Below are 17,776 nucleotides of genomic sequence, written 5' to 3'. Positions count from 1 at the left end.
CTGACTGACTCCGCCTCTGCACTTCACTAATATGGAATGCTCTCTCCTCATGGAAAGTTCCAGCCCTCAGCCTGCCGCCCATCAGATCTCTGCACCACTCCGCGTCAAGGACACACACCCAGCCGGCCGGCCTTTTGTGGTGTCTTCGACACAAAGAATAATACAGCCTACCGATAAGGGCTGGCCCAGACCGGTTCTCTCCAAGTGAACAACACCTCATAACTAAAACATCACCTTTACCCTGCAAGCATCTCAGTCTGCAGGGACAGAAAGCAAAATGGAGTCTCTCTAGTTCTGGGCCTTGTAGGCCTGAGAAGGATGAAATAACGCTCTGTCAGAGTACCTACACAAATCATACCAATATGTAATATAAAGTCAGGACTACAGGATCCACCCTCTACTATAGGTAGGATGATGAAAGGACACATAATTATGTCAAAGCCAATAGGCAATAGATGAATTAGAGTCAAGAATAAGGGATCTATCATCATATAAAGCAGCTATCCTCTAGTTTATGCTTCTAGGTATGGAAAAAGGCCTGAAAGGGACCAACACAAGGCAAGAATAGAGATCCAGGATGGTAGCAAGCTTAAAGTCACCATCACTCAGAAATAGAGCCAAAAATACGGTCACAACACATACAAAACGAAAGAAATATCTGGTGTAGGATAAATCAGAAAACCAAATAGACACACTGACCACAATTTGCATAAGAAGGTAAATCTTTAGCATTTAACCTTTTTGCATATTATTTCAAAGAGCATAGTGCAAGCCGTCCAAAACAACAATACAGAAAATAAGGGTACATTAGGCAAGTGAGTTGTGAATGGTGACTGAGTGCTCCAAATGATTACACAAGAACAAAACATATCATACATGTAAACAAAAAACAACACAAATTATTCAGCATATCCACTGTACAACTCAATAGTTTCAAGAGAAGACATTTTTTTCTTTAGTATTTGAAAACTCAGTGTGGTTGGATATATAGACAGAACGTCGAATTTTCGACCCTAGATGATTGCGGTGATTTAAGTACATCTATTGCGGGTCTTCGTCAGGACTGGTAATATGTAGGACAGCCTTGATTTATAAATAAATTAAATGAGTGGGATTGCAGAGAATCCTGAAAGCAAAGAGAGTGATTAGCAAGACAGGCTAAGGCAGAGCAAAACAGGACATTTTCGCCGAGTCAAACCCAGATCATGTGCAGATTGCAACACTGCAGGACAACCTCACAGTGGAGGTTCTCTCAAGAGACATTTCTCTGACACGTAGGAACCAATAGTAACATTAAATGGGATGGGGCAGATTTACAAGCCCCTTGTGACACTTTAACGCCACCGTTGTGTCACTTTTGTGAAGCAGCGGCATCGTAAACAATGCAACACATTGCGACACATTTATAATGTGATGCATCTAGGGAGATGCATCTTGTTGTAAATACCTGTGTCACATTATACCTGCGTCAGGTATAATGTATTCAGGGTGGGCGTTCCCACGCAGGAAAGCCTAGTAAAAGTAACGCAGTGAAATCTACAAGATTTCACTGCATCACTTCTGCAACGCTACTGCCTCAAACCCTTACGCCTGCTTGAAGCAGACGTAAGGAATGAGGCAGTAGAATAGGAATAGGTATTCCTGAGCATTGCTGGAGATGAGTTGTGCTTGAGACACAACTCCAGCAATGCGTTATCTTTATGCCAACAGATGCGTGACGCATCTGTCAATCCGTGCGTCACGTTGCGCTGCATTGTAAATGCGGCGCATCCATGATGGCGCTAGGGTTTTTTGTGTGACGCTAGTGAACTGACGCATCTCTGCTAAAATGCAGAGATGTGTCAGTTCTTGTAAATCTGCCCGACATGTTAATGTAAAATGTGGGATCCACTGTGTCAGGCTTTACATTGTTTTATGGTGAGTAAGATGTCTGTAATAAAGCAGGTCTAATAAAAATGTTTAAAAATATATTGTTGGCGCTCTGCATACGGAATATTAAATCATGATTTATTGTGCGTTCGTTGGACAAGGAGTGCAATGTTTTACACTTGCCAAAAAAAAAACAAGGAAAACTTGTCTAGAGGGCATACCCATCTCAGGTTCACAAGAGGATTGGATGCATTGAGTTAGACTTACAGAATGTTATATGGTGCGGAAGATGTCAGTCATAACATTGGGCTTATGACTGTTGCATACTTTTATCGCTGGAACCTTGCTGAATGTTCATTAATGGTTTGTGTATTGTTTTACAGATGCATAGAAAAGGAATTACTAGTCAGCAGGGCATACGCTGAGCAGTTTCACAAGACCAAGTAAATCAGCAGATCACCTCATACTCCCCCCTACAGAACATAATTTTAGGGGAAAAAGAATCATTCAAGCCTTCTAAAACCACAGCATCATCCCATGTGACCAGGGCAGGCAGAGCTCAGCCTGTGTCAATAACCAAAACAAACCTATCATTTCATTTTACGGCTCCACAGCAAGGCACTCTCTGATTGTGGGACATGGAGAGGGCTCCTCTGGGGACAGGAGTGTGGAAGGACACAGGAGTTAAAGGATATGATTGTAGGCATAAATATCAACTACTAAAAATATTGTGCTTCTAAAATATTGTGGCCAAAATTTCACGGACCAAAATATCCTCTAGGTAAGTACAATTGTACGTATAGGCATGGGTGGACTGGGACAGAAATTAGGATAGGGCACCAAAATCAAGCGGCCCCCATTAATGAAACAGATAGCTAAAAAGTGGCTCAGGTTTAGATATTGGGGCTGTTTTGAACTTGTAAAGTCAGGCTGTACAAGTGTTTTGCAAAGGATGGAAGATTGCAAGGATTTGAGCTTGCTGCAAGCAATGCCTGGGAAATCAACTGTGAAAACTAGCCCAGCAGACCATAACATTTGGCCCACCCACTGAATTTTCAGGCCAGCCCTTTGGACACTGCCTGACTGCCCAATAGGCCAGTCCGACACTGAGAGTAGTTATTACAACAAAGTGCATGCATCCATACAGGTATGTATAGAGGTAACAATAGGTTTCCTCGCCAGCATGCATTTTTCTTGATGATATTTTGGCTCTAAATATTTTGGCCATGTTATTTTTGTAGCACGATATTCTGGAGTCGATTTCTAAGTCAAGCCAGAGGTTAAATAAAAAAGGATACTATGGGCAATTGAAACAATTTTGAGTTTAGATGCTAATCTTTTCTTCATATCAGTCATTTTTTTCTCATTTCAAGCTTTCAAAAGTTTCTCAATACAAACTTCCAAATTAAACATACCAGAAGCCCTGAGGAAGTGACTAAGAAACCTGACAGGCGCAAATATGTGTCAACTCTTTTTCTTCTGAGATATTACCTAAAATATCATACAAAAAATTGGAAGTTTTTATTCTTCAAATTATCCCAGCATAAAAAAAAATCCTAATGTTTTTTCCGCTAGAGATGTGGCCGTGCATGTGAGCACTTGTACAGCAGGCAACCGGTAATATACTTTAAAGCTATAAGAAACTCCATTACAAAATAGCTGGTGTGCAAACCTGCACAGGCATGGTAGCTATTTTTTTATGGATTTTCTTTTCTAACACCTTTAAAACATGGCTGCCTGCACAATGGCATCTCATCTTGTAATTATGTTTAAAAAACAAGATACAAAACTACACTACAAGATGGCCACCGCAAATGCCGCCATCTTGGAATGATTTGGCTTTGCCAGTGCTTGTAAAGCGGCCCAAATAGTGTCCAGAGGGGAACATAAAGGACCACATCACACACTGGCAGGGTAGGGAAACTGGGCAATGGGATTGACCATGGAAACAGCGAAGGCCGGCTACAGCACAGGGGAGAGGTTACCACAGGGGACTACTTTACACCCAATGTAACCGTCTACAAAAACCCATGGCTTTACCCACTGGCAATAAAGCCAACGACAACAGCAACAGCTGTCTGTGCGTGAGATTTTAAAAGTAAAAAAGAGCTCTGCCTTCCTGTATCTTTTGCATCATGGGACATGAAGCCACAGTTTAACATCATCAACACTAGCAATATAATCCAGTATGAAGGATGGAAGTTTGTCAAATACTCCATGGCAGAGAAGCCGTGTTTAGCTCCATCTTGGTGACAGTGGGGCTTCAGATCATTGCAGCAGGTTCGACAATTTCAAAGGGAAGCGAGCAGGGTCTGAAGTATCATAACATGAGGTAAAAGAGCAAAAGCCAAGGCCTAGGCTTGCAGTAATGGCAGGTTCCACAAAGGTGTAGTTCAGGGCTCCACAGGCCAGGGAAATTTTTATACGTGTACATTTTTCAAAGACGTTCGAGAGGACCAAATGTGGCAGACATATCACACAACACTTACAAAATGGGTCACCTGGGACAGGGCAATTATTACGGATGAGATGCTTTTAATAAAAAGGATATTAGGATTGGGGTGTCCACATAGAATAAAGTGCATCTCTGGTCACAACACTTGTCGTAGGTGTGGTTCATTTGACAAACGGTGAAAGTGAGGGGTCACACAGGATTAAAGGAGGAACCTTGGGCAAGTAGGCCAATTGCATATTAGACAAGAAGGCCAAAATCGTATCTATTATTAATGCAACATTTTGTGGCATGGCATGTTATGAAGGTAACCTGGATAGTGCTCCCACACTGGAAATAGGGACATACTTCAAAGCAAGCAATCAGTTCTTTTAAGTATCTCTTGGAAGATTTGTGACACCTTGTAGCTGGCAGTGGGGATTTGAAGTAAGCGAAACTGCTGCAGTTTCACATTCACTCAGAAGTGAATTGAGTTGCATGTCCCACAACACACATGGTGGCACTAAAAGAGTTTTTTCTGAACCCTTTCATTGCCGTGCAGGTTTCCTGAGGGGTCCTCGCTAAGCTCAACTTTGTTCAACGTTTATGTCAGCTCTTTGGCCACTCTGATCGAATTTTTCAGATTTTCTCTAACATCTTATGCAGCCGACACTCAAATTGTTGTTTCTTATTCCAGCAGTGTTACCAACACAGGAACTATATTCTGTAATTGTATGCAGGCATATAGAGATTGCAACAAAAACAACTTCCTGAAATTAAACTTTGGCAAGACAGAGGTCATCCTTTTCGGTAATCAGGGTTCCTTTTGATCACCGTCTTGGTGGCCTCAGGAGTTAAGAACTCTTTTGACTCCAGTTAGGAAAGCAAGAAACCTAGGCGTTTGAATGGATACCAAGTATGATTAAGTTATTGCTGTAATCTTGTCCTCCTTTTACACTTTGAGGTTAATAAAGAAAATCCTTCCTTTCATCACTCCTGTCTCACAGAAAATGGTAGTTACATCTTTAGTTGTTTCTAAAATAGAATATTCCAGTGGCCTTTACCTAAACATGGTACAGCAACTCATGAGCAAGCTCTAAATTTTGCAAAATGCTGCTTGTGTTCGTTATTAGGGATCCCCCAATTTCAATCCGCCTCTCTAGCCATCTAAAAACTGCATTGACTTCCACGCAGGCAACGGATCAGGTTTAAGACCTTGTGTACTGCCTATAAAGCACTGTCCGATTCTGGCCCAGATTATCTGAGACACAGCTTTAAATGGTACGATCCAAGCAAGATGCTGTGCTCCTCGAGGACTAAAAATGTCATTGCCCCAAGGTTCAAATGCACCACTTGGGACAGAAGAAGCGTTGTTATCTGCACAGCTAAAGCATCAGATACTTTACCTCTTCACATTAAATCCATGTCCAGCTTTCTATTTTTTAGAAAGTATTAAAAATCTGACTCTTCTCAATTAGTAATTCCTCCTTAACCTGTTTAGCAGAGCTAGCGCCAACACACCTCCAGGTATTCATGCGCTTTACAAATACTTTTAACATGAGCATATCTTTGCTAACATAACGTAAGAGATCACCCCTGTGACTGGCCCACCACATATCTCAAGTGGTGGAGCTGGGTAGTCATCTAGCAGAGGACTCTAGGGCAGGGCTGTCTCATTTCTTATGGTTACAGAGTACAGAACACAGATCATACGTGCTGTGAAAGCAATCTAATTTCTTCCAGGATGCTAAAGATAGCTCATGTGCAGAGCTGTCTCTCTCTTCCGAGATGGGAAGAAGCAGTGTCAAAATGCAGGGCGGCCTTGCAGAGCCATCTTATTTCTCCTAGGGAGCATATTTGAGGGGTCACACAGCGCAGGGGTGGTTTTGACTGGACTTTGTAATTTCTCACGGGGCTCACTAATTTTGCTGTCTCATGTATAAGTGAGTGGAGATGCAGTCACCCTGCCTACAGTTCTTGTGGCAGGGCTGTCTGGTTGTTCATGAGGGTGCAGATGCAGAGGTGCCACACACAGCACAGGAGTCTCTTTTCTCATTGTGGAGTTAAGGAGTCACTCAGCACAGCACATCTGTGGCAGAACTGACTCTTTTCTCATGGGGTAGAGATGATGAACAATCCCCATGCACAAAGCTCATATTACAGGGCAGTTTCGTTGTTCCCATGTACAGATTAGGGTGTTGAGTGGGCCTCGTTTCTTAAGGGGCATGTTTAGGTGGTCACGCAGAGCAGGACTGTAACAGAGCTGTCTCATTTCCCATGGCGTGCAGAGAGGGGGCAAGCCTGCATAGAGCCTCAGGACTTCCCCATTGCTCATGGTGGTGCAGATACATGGGATGACCACTTTTTTTAAGGCTGTATCATTTCATGGTTGATAGACTGAGGACTGACTCAGTACAGAGCTCTTGTTGCAGAACTGTCTAACTGCTTATGTGGTATGCAGGGGCAGTCACTCACCACAGAGCTTCTATGGCAGTGCTTTCCCATTTCTCATTTCTCATGGGTTGTGGGGGGTGAGTACAGTGCTCTTGTGGCCTGGCAGACCTACTTCTCAAATAGCGGTAATGGGAAGTTACTCAGCACATTGTCCATGAGGCGGGCCATCTCATCACTCGAGAGAGGTGCAGATCAGAGTCCCGAAGCAGGGCCTTCATAGTTCATAGACACGGCGGGACTGGGAACAGAAACCAGCCCTGGCAATCAGCACGACCAGCCCTGGTGTGGTGGGACAGGAGGGGGTGCGAGTAGGAAGCATCACTCCCACTGCACCCTTGCCGCTTTTGTTACAGGGGGCTGATATTGCAGTACTGCTACAAAACCGGCACTTTGTAACAAAAACAACCCCCATAGGTCAAAAACCGCCCCCTCCCGTCTAACCCATCGGAAAACACCCGGTGCCCGCTAAGGCCAGTCCGCCTTGTTCACAAAGGTGCAAAGGAGGCCGCACAGTGAGGGGCTGAGAGGCAGGGCTGTCTCATTACTACTGAGAGCTCAGAAGGGAGATCGCTCTGTTGGGGCTCTTGTGACAGAACTGTCTAATGTCTTTTCCCTGAAGGGGCTGTCGTGAAAGGGCTGCTTCCTTTCTGGAGAGGATGAAGACAGGGTTCTCTCAGACAGGGGTCCTAAGTTATGACCGTTTTATTTCAAACTGATGTATATGGGGGGGCGGGGGCAAAAGTGCAGGCTCCTGAGGCATATGCATGAGTTAGGCCTACCTCATTTGAAGGAGAAGGTATTAAAGCGCACAAAAGTCTCATACTTGCTCGAGGGGAGTCCTGTTGCAAGCCTGTATTATTGGCATGACGAGTCAGACAAGTATTGACATTTCTCTGACTGCCTATTCCTCCCCTGGCATGTCCTTTTCCCAATTTTTCCTTGCCAAGGTACGTTTATGCTTTAATTACCATCTTCTAGTTACTACCCCCACATTTCGGCTTTTTCCTTAATAATTGCATATTTTTAGTGTTTAAGTTTTATTAAATTATGCCGAATGATAACCATTTCCTACTTTACTGTTATGCAAATTGTGCCCGTTCGTCAAACTCATGCTAACCTTTTCCCTGACTGACCCTTATTTAATTAATTTTTGTATTGCAGTATTTCAAGAATTTATGACTGTCAGAAATTGGGTCATTAATTTCAGAGCGACTGCCAACCTAATAAACACAATCTGTCTTATGTCCCAACATAGTTCAATGAGGAACTCCGGTTAACGCTTGCTATGTGTGAGCGAGCAACAGTCTTTCCCAAGAGAAATGTGGGTTCACTTCAAGCAGTATCAAAACAAAACATTATTAAAGTTAAGAACACAATGTAAATAAATTCCCAAACACATTTAGAAAAATCTGGAGAAGATTAAGAGACAAAATAATAGCAGCATGGTTAAAACAGACGGAGGGAACCAGAGATATGTATTTATAAATGTTTATATCCAGAAGCACCAAGAAAGGCACCAATGTAAGTTAATACTCCCAGTATACCAGTATCGAGGTATGATTTCAGGTTGACCACAATGTAGCAGAGGTCGGGCAGGTGTAACAAGTCATATAACTTAAATGTTTTACTTTGGGATTTTAGTACTTTTCTGGTTTTTAAAATCCTTTAATAGAGCAAAGCAAGATGCTGAAAGCCAGTGAGGGTTCCTCAAAGTTCTATAGCTCCTCCTTGAGGTGCAGTTTTGGCAGTTAAAGCACTAGGAGGGTAACCAATGAATTTTGCAGCCGTTGAAAGCACTTTGCTGCCAGCATTTAATTATTGCCTTGCCCAGCTCGATTGTCTTAGTTTTGGGCCAATTCAATTTTTTGGTACTGTCATTCCAGTGTGTACGGAATTGCATGTTTAGCTGTACATTTTTACTGAGAATGATCGCATACTTACACAAAGTGGAGTAATGGCGTAATTTTCTGAAATTTCACTAACAAGCATAATGCGAAATTCCCAAAATTACTTGAATTACACTTTTTACATTTTGCCCGGGCCTCGCAATGAGGGAACTCCCCTCTCCCTGATCATGTAACAACTTTTACTACAGCTGTCGGCAGGCATGAAACTATGAGGTGCATCTGTGGGTGAAAAATGTCTGCACATTAATCCACTAGCAGTTACATTTATATACTCAGGAATGCTGTTGCTGAAGACACCCAAATTGCTAAACCCAATGACCAGTCAATATATGACATAAAATAGTCTTCATGGCTTTTGACGTGGCTTGTAGTCTTCTATATGTCCAACAGTTCACATCTATTTTTTTTTACCAAACAAGTTTTTTGGTCTGTCCCAAATGACCTGCCAAGGGAATATCATGACTTGAAGTCAGGAAGACTTCACTGTACTTCTGGGGAACCACCAACCTCCTGGTGGGCCTTCCTTGAGGTTTCTTGCCTTAGTGTAGAGAACCCCATTGTCACAGTAGGCTCTGTGGACTCCACAGTCATCTCCCTCCTCTTGCTTTGAGGCGGCCTGCCTCATGCTTTCAAGAGTGGTACAGTCTCTCTCCATGACAAAACTCCTCTCTGGAGGGTCCACCAGCTCCTGCCAATTCTGTCAAGTCTGACAGATCTGCCAGGGATGTAATCCCTCTCTCAGAGGTCAGATCCTGCCCCTCGGGGTCAGATTCCTGCTGCACCTCTGGAGTTCCTGGGGTTGGCTCACAAGACCCATTGCCCTTGTCCTGGGATGTTTGTCCCATTGTTCCAGGGTCCAAGTGTCCAGCACTTCCCTTCTGTATAGTCTGTGGCCTGGTCACAGCACATATCCACCCAGGGTAGCACAGCATCCTTGCATGGACCATTCTCTCCACCCCTGACCAGTCAGACGCTTCAAGATAATTTATCAGTAGACAGTCTGCTGGTAGTGTAGGAGAAACTGCTACCTTCTTAGGTCCTGTCACACCTCACAATTTAAAATTTGCCATTGCCATGGGATTCAGTTTGGCTCTGCTGCCTACATAGGTTTCCTGGTGATACTCACCAGGTATGATTTGTCCTGAGGAAACCAGCTTCTCTGTGGCCATAGTCATGCTGGCTCTTTTATCTATCAGAGCCTCAACCTCAGTTCCATTGATTTTAGCCCTCTGCCTGTACCGCTCCATGCTGGGAGGCAAGGTGGGCAAGGTTGCAATTTGCTACAAGTGGGGGTGTGCCAAGCAATGAAGTTCGATAGACTCAGTGTGATGTCAAATAAATCCTTTATTTCAAATTGTTTTTTTCAAATGTTCAGTAGAAAACTTAGCTCAGCCAATGCATTTCTTTCCCACTAGGAGAACTTCATCAGGGCTGAAAACAACATACAAAAAGACCAACATAAAAATAAAGACACAAATGTATTTCAACTTAAATACATTAAGAAAAAGCACAAGACTCAAGCACAAAACCACAGATATCTCCTTGGAGAGGTTACACACTAGAAACACACTCACATTTATATGTTACAGCGATTGACATAACACATTAAGCATAAAACCACATTAATATATACACATTAAAACAAACCCAAGAACCAACTATCACTCAGAATCAGCACCTTAGTACTAATCCATTCAACACGTGAAAGTGGTTTAATGGACAGTGAACATTACAAAGCAAAGGTTCAAACACCAGGGCATACATAAATAGTGGAAACAGCAGGAGAGACCATATCCCAACGATGTAGGAAAAGGATTAAGGTTATATATGCATGACTGGCAGAGCCAACCTGCAAGGGCATGCGGGATATAGAGGCAGGGTCCTATTGATAACCAGAATATTACAGACTAATGAGTAAGAACATGGATGTACCTTATAGATTCAAGAAAATACATCCGGTGGCAGGGTTGCAATATTCACCCCACCCAAAGACACTAAGGTTACCTAGGTCATCCCCTTTCCCATCTCTGGTAGAATCTTCACCCCCACACCTACACTAGCAATCGTCTGGGATTGCCCACCAGTGGGGGGCTTCTTTGTGCAGACATCATCTCTTCTCTTGTGCCAGTGGGAAGCAGGGTGCCATCTAGGCGTATGACCACTTCCTCCAAAGTCTGGCATACTCTTGTCCCAGAAAGCACCATTCTTTCAAAATCTAATGTGGAGAAAGTCTCTCCTTTGGGGTTAGATCTAGCTAAGCCAACCCACTGGTGTTGCTTAGTTTCACTAACACACCCCTTCCAAACCCCTGAAAAATGCAATTACTGAGGCTCCTGTGTGTCTGGGGGTGCAGGATGTGGTTATCAGCCTGTACTGTTCCAAACTGTTATTCAGCCTTTGAAGACCAGTTTGTCTCCCCTCCTCCTTCCTACCTTTTGGCTTCTGCAGCTAAAGTTCTCAATCCACAAGAAATCCATTGTCTACTCTGACAGGACGTTTCACACCTCATCAAGCAGCTCTGGCTCAGCCTGGGAAAGACTGACCAATCAGGAGAGGGCAGCTGGGAAGCTGGATATTGGCTCACAGAAAAGAAAGTTTAATAACTTATTTTCTGTAACAGTTATTATGAATCTAACAGTGGCAAGTTGTTGGAGTTATCATAACAATTAATTAGATACCTTGAAATATATTTTCAGCTGGCTCCTGTCAATATTGATACTTAAATAAAATATCTCAATATTAGCCTATGGAACCATTCACTGCAATGAAGAAAAACAGAATTGGCATTTTTTTTCCTTACCAGGGCTTATTGAACAGCTTTTATTGTTACAAGCCACCCTCCCCCAGGGGCACCAAGGGGAAACCATAGGGGTGACTTATATATAAAAATAAGGTCGTTTCAGACTTTGGAAGAACCTTTAAATCCGACGTCGAGGGTTCATATGAATTTAAGGCAAAGGCAGCCTGAAAGGCAGTGCTGCCTTTAAAACGACAGCAAGCACCACAGTAGTGCACACTTAAGTGCATTAAGTCTACTGGGCCTCTAAACCTACATGCTCTATTATATATTAGGGACTTATAGCTGGCTGTCAGTGCCAATTATAATGACACCTAATTTGCAAATCCTTATAATCAAAGCACAGGCCTGGGCCTGGTAAGCAGAGCCCAGGGCGCAGTCAGAGCCAGTGACTACCAGTACCAAGCAAACAATGGCGGTAATCAGGGCAAAACGCATTACTTTCTCACAACACAACTGGTGTCATTGTATCAGCCTTTCTAGCAGCACAGAATAATTGCGGATTTAAAATTACTTTACCATTATAGTTTTCAAAAATCTACTTTTATCATTAATTTAAATATTTGACAAAAAGTGGAAAATTACTTTCAAGCAGGTTTTGGCATCCTGAATTATAAAAATTGACTATTATTCATAAATAAGCCTTCCACGCAGAAAATGTACATTTGCCTACACAATCAGATTATGCCACATTTTCACTTTGATTGCATGCTGTTTCTTTTATGTTTAGCATGCCAAACGTTTATACAGTAAGCATCTAGGGGCATATTATCAAGGGGGTTTATCTCCGCTTTTTTGGCTTTAAAAGCCAAGAAAGCGGAGATAAAATGATCTCCCTATTACCTAGCTGTCGCTAACACCAGTTAGTGACAGCTAGTAGGAGATAGCGACCATCTTGGGCCCCACTTTGCATGTCAGTGATATTTATCACTAATGACATGCAAAATGGGCGTGCCAAGATGTTAGCGACTGGAAACAGTTGCTAACATCGCTATCTCCTATTACCAACTTTTGGAGATATTCGCGCTAAGCGCGAATATCTCCAAAAGCTGCCCTGAGCAGTTCTTAGCCATGTTATCCAATGGGAGGTGGATAACATGGCTAAGAGCATTAGCTCGCTAATGCATGAATATCGCTGACTTTTCAGCGATATTCATGCATTGCGGCCGATTTTTATCGCATTTGCGATAAACCTTGGTAATACCAAGGTTTATTTGCGATAAAAAAGCGCCGCAACTCAGCGGTAATTTTTGGTCCCTAACCAAGCAATAGCGATAATTATCGCTTTTGCTTGGTAATATGCCCCCTAGTCCCGTGAGAATACAGGGCAAAGTTCAGTGATTGCAGTGGCTTTAAAGCATTGCCCAACTGTACAAACCCCCTTGCAACTCAAAACTTTAAGATTAGTATCCTATCTAGATTAAGGGTTTAAAATAGCATAAATCTAGGGTGAGTACAAAACATTGCCCAGCCAGGACACAATGGTGTTCTTTGGAGCCAGACATTTAGCCATACATGTGAGTGGTGTAAATATACTCTCAGCCAACTGGAAAGTTAAATAGCGATTGGGGGTAGCCAGTGTTGCTTTCCATATTTAGGGGGAAACGTGTGCTGTGACCCTAAATGACAGTCTAATATCACGCAGACGCATACTATCATAAAACCCAATCCAAAAAACTCAACACATGTACATGAAAATATTTCCGCTGGGGCATCCACTATTCTCTACAAGGTGTGTAACATTTCTCATGGGGCAAATCTCTCTGGTTGAAGTCAGTTTGCATGCAGGTTGCAGTTCAGAGCCCAAGAGTGGCAGAATGAAGTACCAAAAATGTGTCAATTAGTTACTCTTCAGAACTAGCTCATACTACATGTATTTTTAGGCAATAAATGTGAAAGAAATGTAAAAGTCAGCCTTTATTTCCCCCAATTGTCTTGAGTAGAGAACCCCCAGACATTCATAGAGTGTGCCAGGATCCCTCGCTAACCTCAGGTTTTGGCAGGGTGGCTTTTAGTTCAATATCTGGCCACTGATGAGCACCCACAGGTTACAGACATAGGACACAAGTTGAGGAAAGAGTCTCAAAGCTGAGTGTAAAATTGCTGCAACCCAGCTGGATGGAGTTGCTCTTAGCACGATCATGTTGGGTTATCAACCTTCCAATTTCAGCTTCTTCTTAGTCGCCTAGCTATCTATTGCCACCAAAGAGTTGAAAAAAGTCCAGAATGCATCGATCACTATTAGGGGTGATTTTCATGTTATCAAGACCTCTCTGTTGTTAGCACAGTTTCCATTTTTGTACAGAACAATGTAAAAGCCTAATCAAATTTAAAAAAACTTTTCAAAAGGGCTCAACCTTGTAGGACGTGGCATTGTACTTTGATAAAGAATGTATTGAACATAGACATTAACACTACTTGCTTGCAGCCCAACTACATACATGTATCCATTTGTTTCCCAGAGTCTCTGCATTCATCTCTTGGGACATTTGGTTGCAAAGAGTTCAGAGGTAAGCCATTTCTAGGCTTGTTTTGGGTCAACTGTTTTTCATTATTGTCATGAGTATGAGGTTCTGTAACCCTTCAACGATCCAGCTGACAAATGATTCCAAAAGAGTGGAAGAGGAGTTGATTTTTGTGAGATTTGTTTTAGTTGCCACGAGATGGTCTACCAGAACCAGCATGGGGAAGGATTTGTTTGGCCTCTTTATACTGCAGCTGCGACTGATTTGAGATGTTTAGGTGATTTTCGCAGGTAAATACAAAAGGAGCAAATAGTGGTTTGACCAGCCTGACTTTAAAAGGATTTAATGCAGTTACCAAAGTCTTCTTAATATTAGTCACACATGTGGTCTGCCAAATATAGGATATTTAATATTACACACTTTGACTCGGACAATTCTTCTTTGGTTGATCCCTGATTGAGAATACATTTCTAAACCCCTATTGGGAGATGTTTGATTCCAAGTAAATAATTCCTTCGTTATAGCTTCTGTCAAATTCTTTTCTTTTGTTACAAAATCCAATAATGTTTGTCTGGGATAAGTGAAATATGCTCAAAGGCTGCCAACTCTGCAAATGCTTTCAATTCTAGATGCTCTATCAAGAACTCTTGTTACATTTGGCATTACATCTACAAGATTTTGGCTTGCAGCTGTAGAACATGCTAATATTTCGTGCTGCTGCTCTCAGATCTTATTAATAAGATTTCAGCACAGCTTTTCTATCACCCAATTAACATCAGTGCACACTTGGTTACTATACCTTTCATCCCCACCTCGCAACATGACAGCTTCATTACTAGCCGTATCCCCATTGACTTTGCCAAATATTTTCTACTTTCAAAATCTGTTATAGAAGGACGTCATATGGGTTTCTGAAGTGTATTGAGATTTGCATTAGAATGAAGAGAAAACGGTGAAGGCTGATGGCCTGATTCCCAACGTCATTAATCACCATAAATCTGCATTTACAGTCTAAAATGGCTCCAATGTTGCCCAACAGCTATCCACAAAATGATATCTGAGCAGCATAAATAGTTTTACTACTGCATATTAGAACCACCACTAGTGATTCAATTACGCAGCAGTAAAGCCCGCGCAAGAGGTAGCCATTGCCATTGGGAAGTTCAAAGCATGGTTTACCTAAGGAGTTTGTGAATTCACACAAACATGTAAGTTTGTTGGCATGAACCAACTCCTCTCCAGCCCTATCACATCCTGAAAAATAGTAGATTTATTTCAGCAAATGACTGAAGTACTCCCGTCTCAGGGTGGGAAGGCCATCGGAACATGTCCAAACTGTGTCAGTGTGTAGGAGCAGGTGGTTCTCCACAGAGAATTGTGTTTCCCTTCAGGAGGAAAAAAAAAGAAAAAAATAGTTTGCACGTCGGGCCACAGTTCCCCATTGTGAATCTATGCCTACATGCGCGGCCGGCACAAGAGCGATGGGGCTGGGGGGCAGTCGACAGACGATGCGATGGGTAGAATAAAATAAAAATAAAACCATTTACTTGCGCTCTCCGCATCGTAACGTAGTGGTTTTATTAATTTTGTTATTTTATTTTACCTATCCCTTTGTCTGTTGACTTCCCCCCCGCACCCCGCCCCACCGCTCTTACCTGTGCCGGCCATGCTTGCCTACATATAACTCCGCAGTAAGGAACTAGCGGATGTCACATGACATTGTGAGTAGTACTTCTGAAAAGCTGTGACACTTGCACCTTACTACAGGGGATTACTGGGAATTTTTGTAAATTCCCCAATGTCTGGATCAGTCCCTTACAGTTTTCTCTGTTGTTCTTGCTAATAGCTATTAGATGGCATATGTTTTAAAGTTGAGCAAAAGATTGATTTCCAACTGGGAATAACATGATTCTCAAGCTGCTATATTTTTATGTGATACTTAATTCAGGTTTTGCACCCTCCTGTTAATGTTTTCATAAAATCTTAACTTATTTCTGCAATGCTGATCGACATGCGATGCATCAACCTTCATCAATATATATAATCAATCAATCAAAAAAGCTTTATTCGAACATAATAATAACCGTCATAAAAGCACAGAAGTATACAATAACAATGACATTTCATGATAAACTTCAGAGATTAATACAGCACTCAAATTGCATGCAATCATACTGACTCTCTTCTGAGAGCTTGAGGAAATAGAAATTTTGTATGGTCAAATGTGTTCCCCACTCGCACCCTATCCATGCACCCGTGCCCCATGTATGTCATGTAATACCCTTCCCGTACCTGCCATGATAATGCCCCTGCATTTCCGTCTAACATTGACATGTCAGTTATTAGGCCTTCCCTGAATGTAACGTTAATTCTGCACCAAGGCCTGCTTTTCCAATGCATTTCCATGATACACGTTTTAATAACGCTAAGCACACGTTTTTGTGGTTCAGTCGAGCCAGACCCTGAATTGAGGCTTCGAGCCTCTTCTGTCTCAGAAAGCTGCAGTTTAGGTAGGTATCCCTGACCTCTACCTTACTTCCTGCTCAGGCGAGCGGTGCCTGGCTCGGCCTGGCCTGCCTGCCAAGAAGGTATTTTGCCTACAGTTATCTGTTCAGCCTCCATGAAAACACATTCCAGTCTAGTGAAATAGGTAAACATATTCCCGCCTGCAGAGCAAAGGGCCCGGCCTTCCTGTCTCCTTGCAAGTAATTTACTGCACCCGTTGCCATAGTAGGCCCATGCCCCCACGTAATGCACAGAGAAATATAGGCACGCACTAGCATTCAGTAATGAACGGCCTCTGCCCGAGAGACCTTTTACTTCAGACAATACATCCTCCAAACACAAGATATCAGATATGTTATAGGTGCAGGTCGTTCTGACATCCCAGACACCAGACTCCTCTACTAGTGCTAAAGGCAACCCCCAGCTCTCTCCAGTTACACGTCAATTGCGCGTCATGACTAAGTTGCGCGCGCATGTCGAGCAAAGGTTTCTGCTGACCCTGCAGATTCTCCTCCATACATCCACCCACTTGTGACACTCCTATGACATGCCGAGTATACACCTCTTTACACGCCTCTTTTTACGCCCATATGTTCTTATCTTTCTCTTTTCACTTGCTCCGCCTGGAGTGTTGCGCCTACTGTATCCATTGCTATTATGTGATTTTACTATATATATTGTATGATGTTAATAAAAAGGTGACATCCCTTCCTGAACCTTAGTGGTGATGGAACACGATTCTCCCCTGGCTCGAGCCACTGGAATAAAGCCCGTATGACTCAGATACCACGGACTCTGCCTCTCATTTTATGAGCTATTCTTTTGATATTTATGGTATAGAAAAATGTATAGGTAATTGAAATTTACCACAAGCTATCTAAAAAAGAGTTCAATCTGGCCTGCTATAGCTGTATGCTTACTTTATGCAACGACCCCTTGGTTCCAGTTAAACTTGCACATGTTAGTTTCAATTCTGATTTGTGATAGAAACCCCTCAAATAGCAAATAACTGAAAAATAGTTACTTGTTATAAACATCTGTTGGATTCCCACATCTGCCATGATTATCAAAGACATGCCAGAGTAGTTCTTACAGGCCTTATTTTATTTTGTTCTTAACATCCAGTGCTGGAAATGGAAAAATAGAAGTGCAGCTACCCTGTACCAGAATACCTGTTTGTTTCTGAGAAGTCCCTGTACTCTCCAATTAAAAATGTTACATCACTCTTGAGAAGTGCAGGGACTCTCGCTATCAAAATAAAAAAGTGCCAGTACGCAGTACCGGACAGTACCGGCCCATTTAGAGCACTGTTTACATCTCTTGTAATCTCTATTTTGCTTTTCTAATT

This window comes from Lissotriton vulgaris, chromosome 9, assembly GCF_964263255.1.
Source record: "Lissotriton vulgaris chromosome 9, aLisVul1.2, whole genome shotgun sequence".
NCBI lineage: Eukaryota > Metazoa > Chordata > Amphibia > Caudata > Salamandridae > Lissotriton > Lissotriton vulgaris.
The sequence above is the reverse complement of the archived record's forward strand: the minus strand, read 5'-3'. Positions refer to the sequence as shown.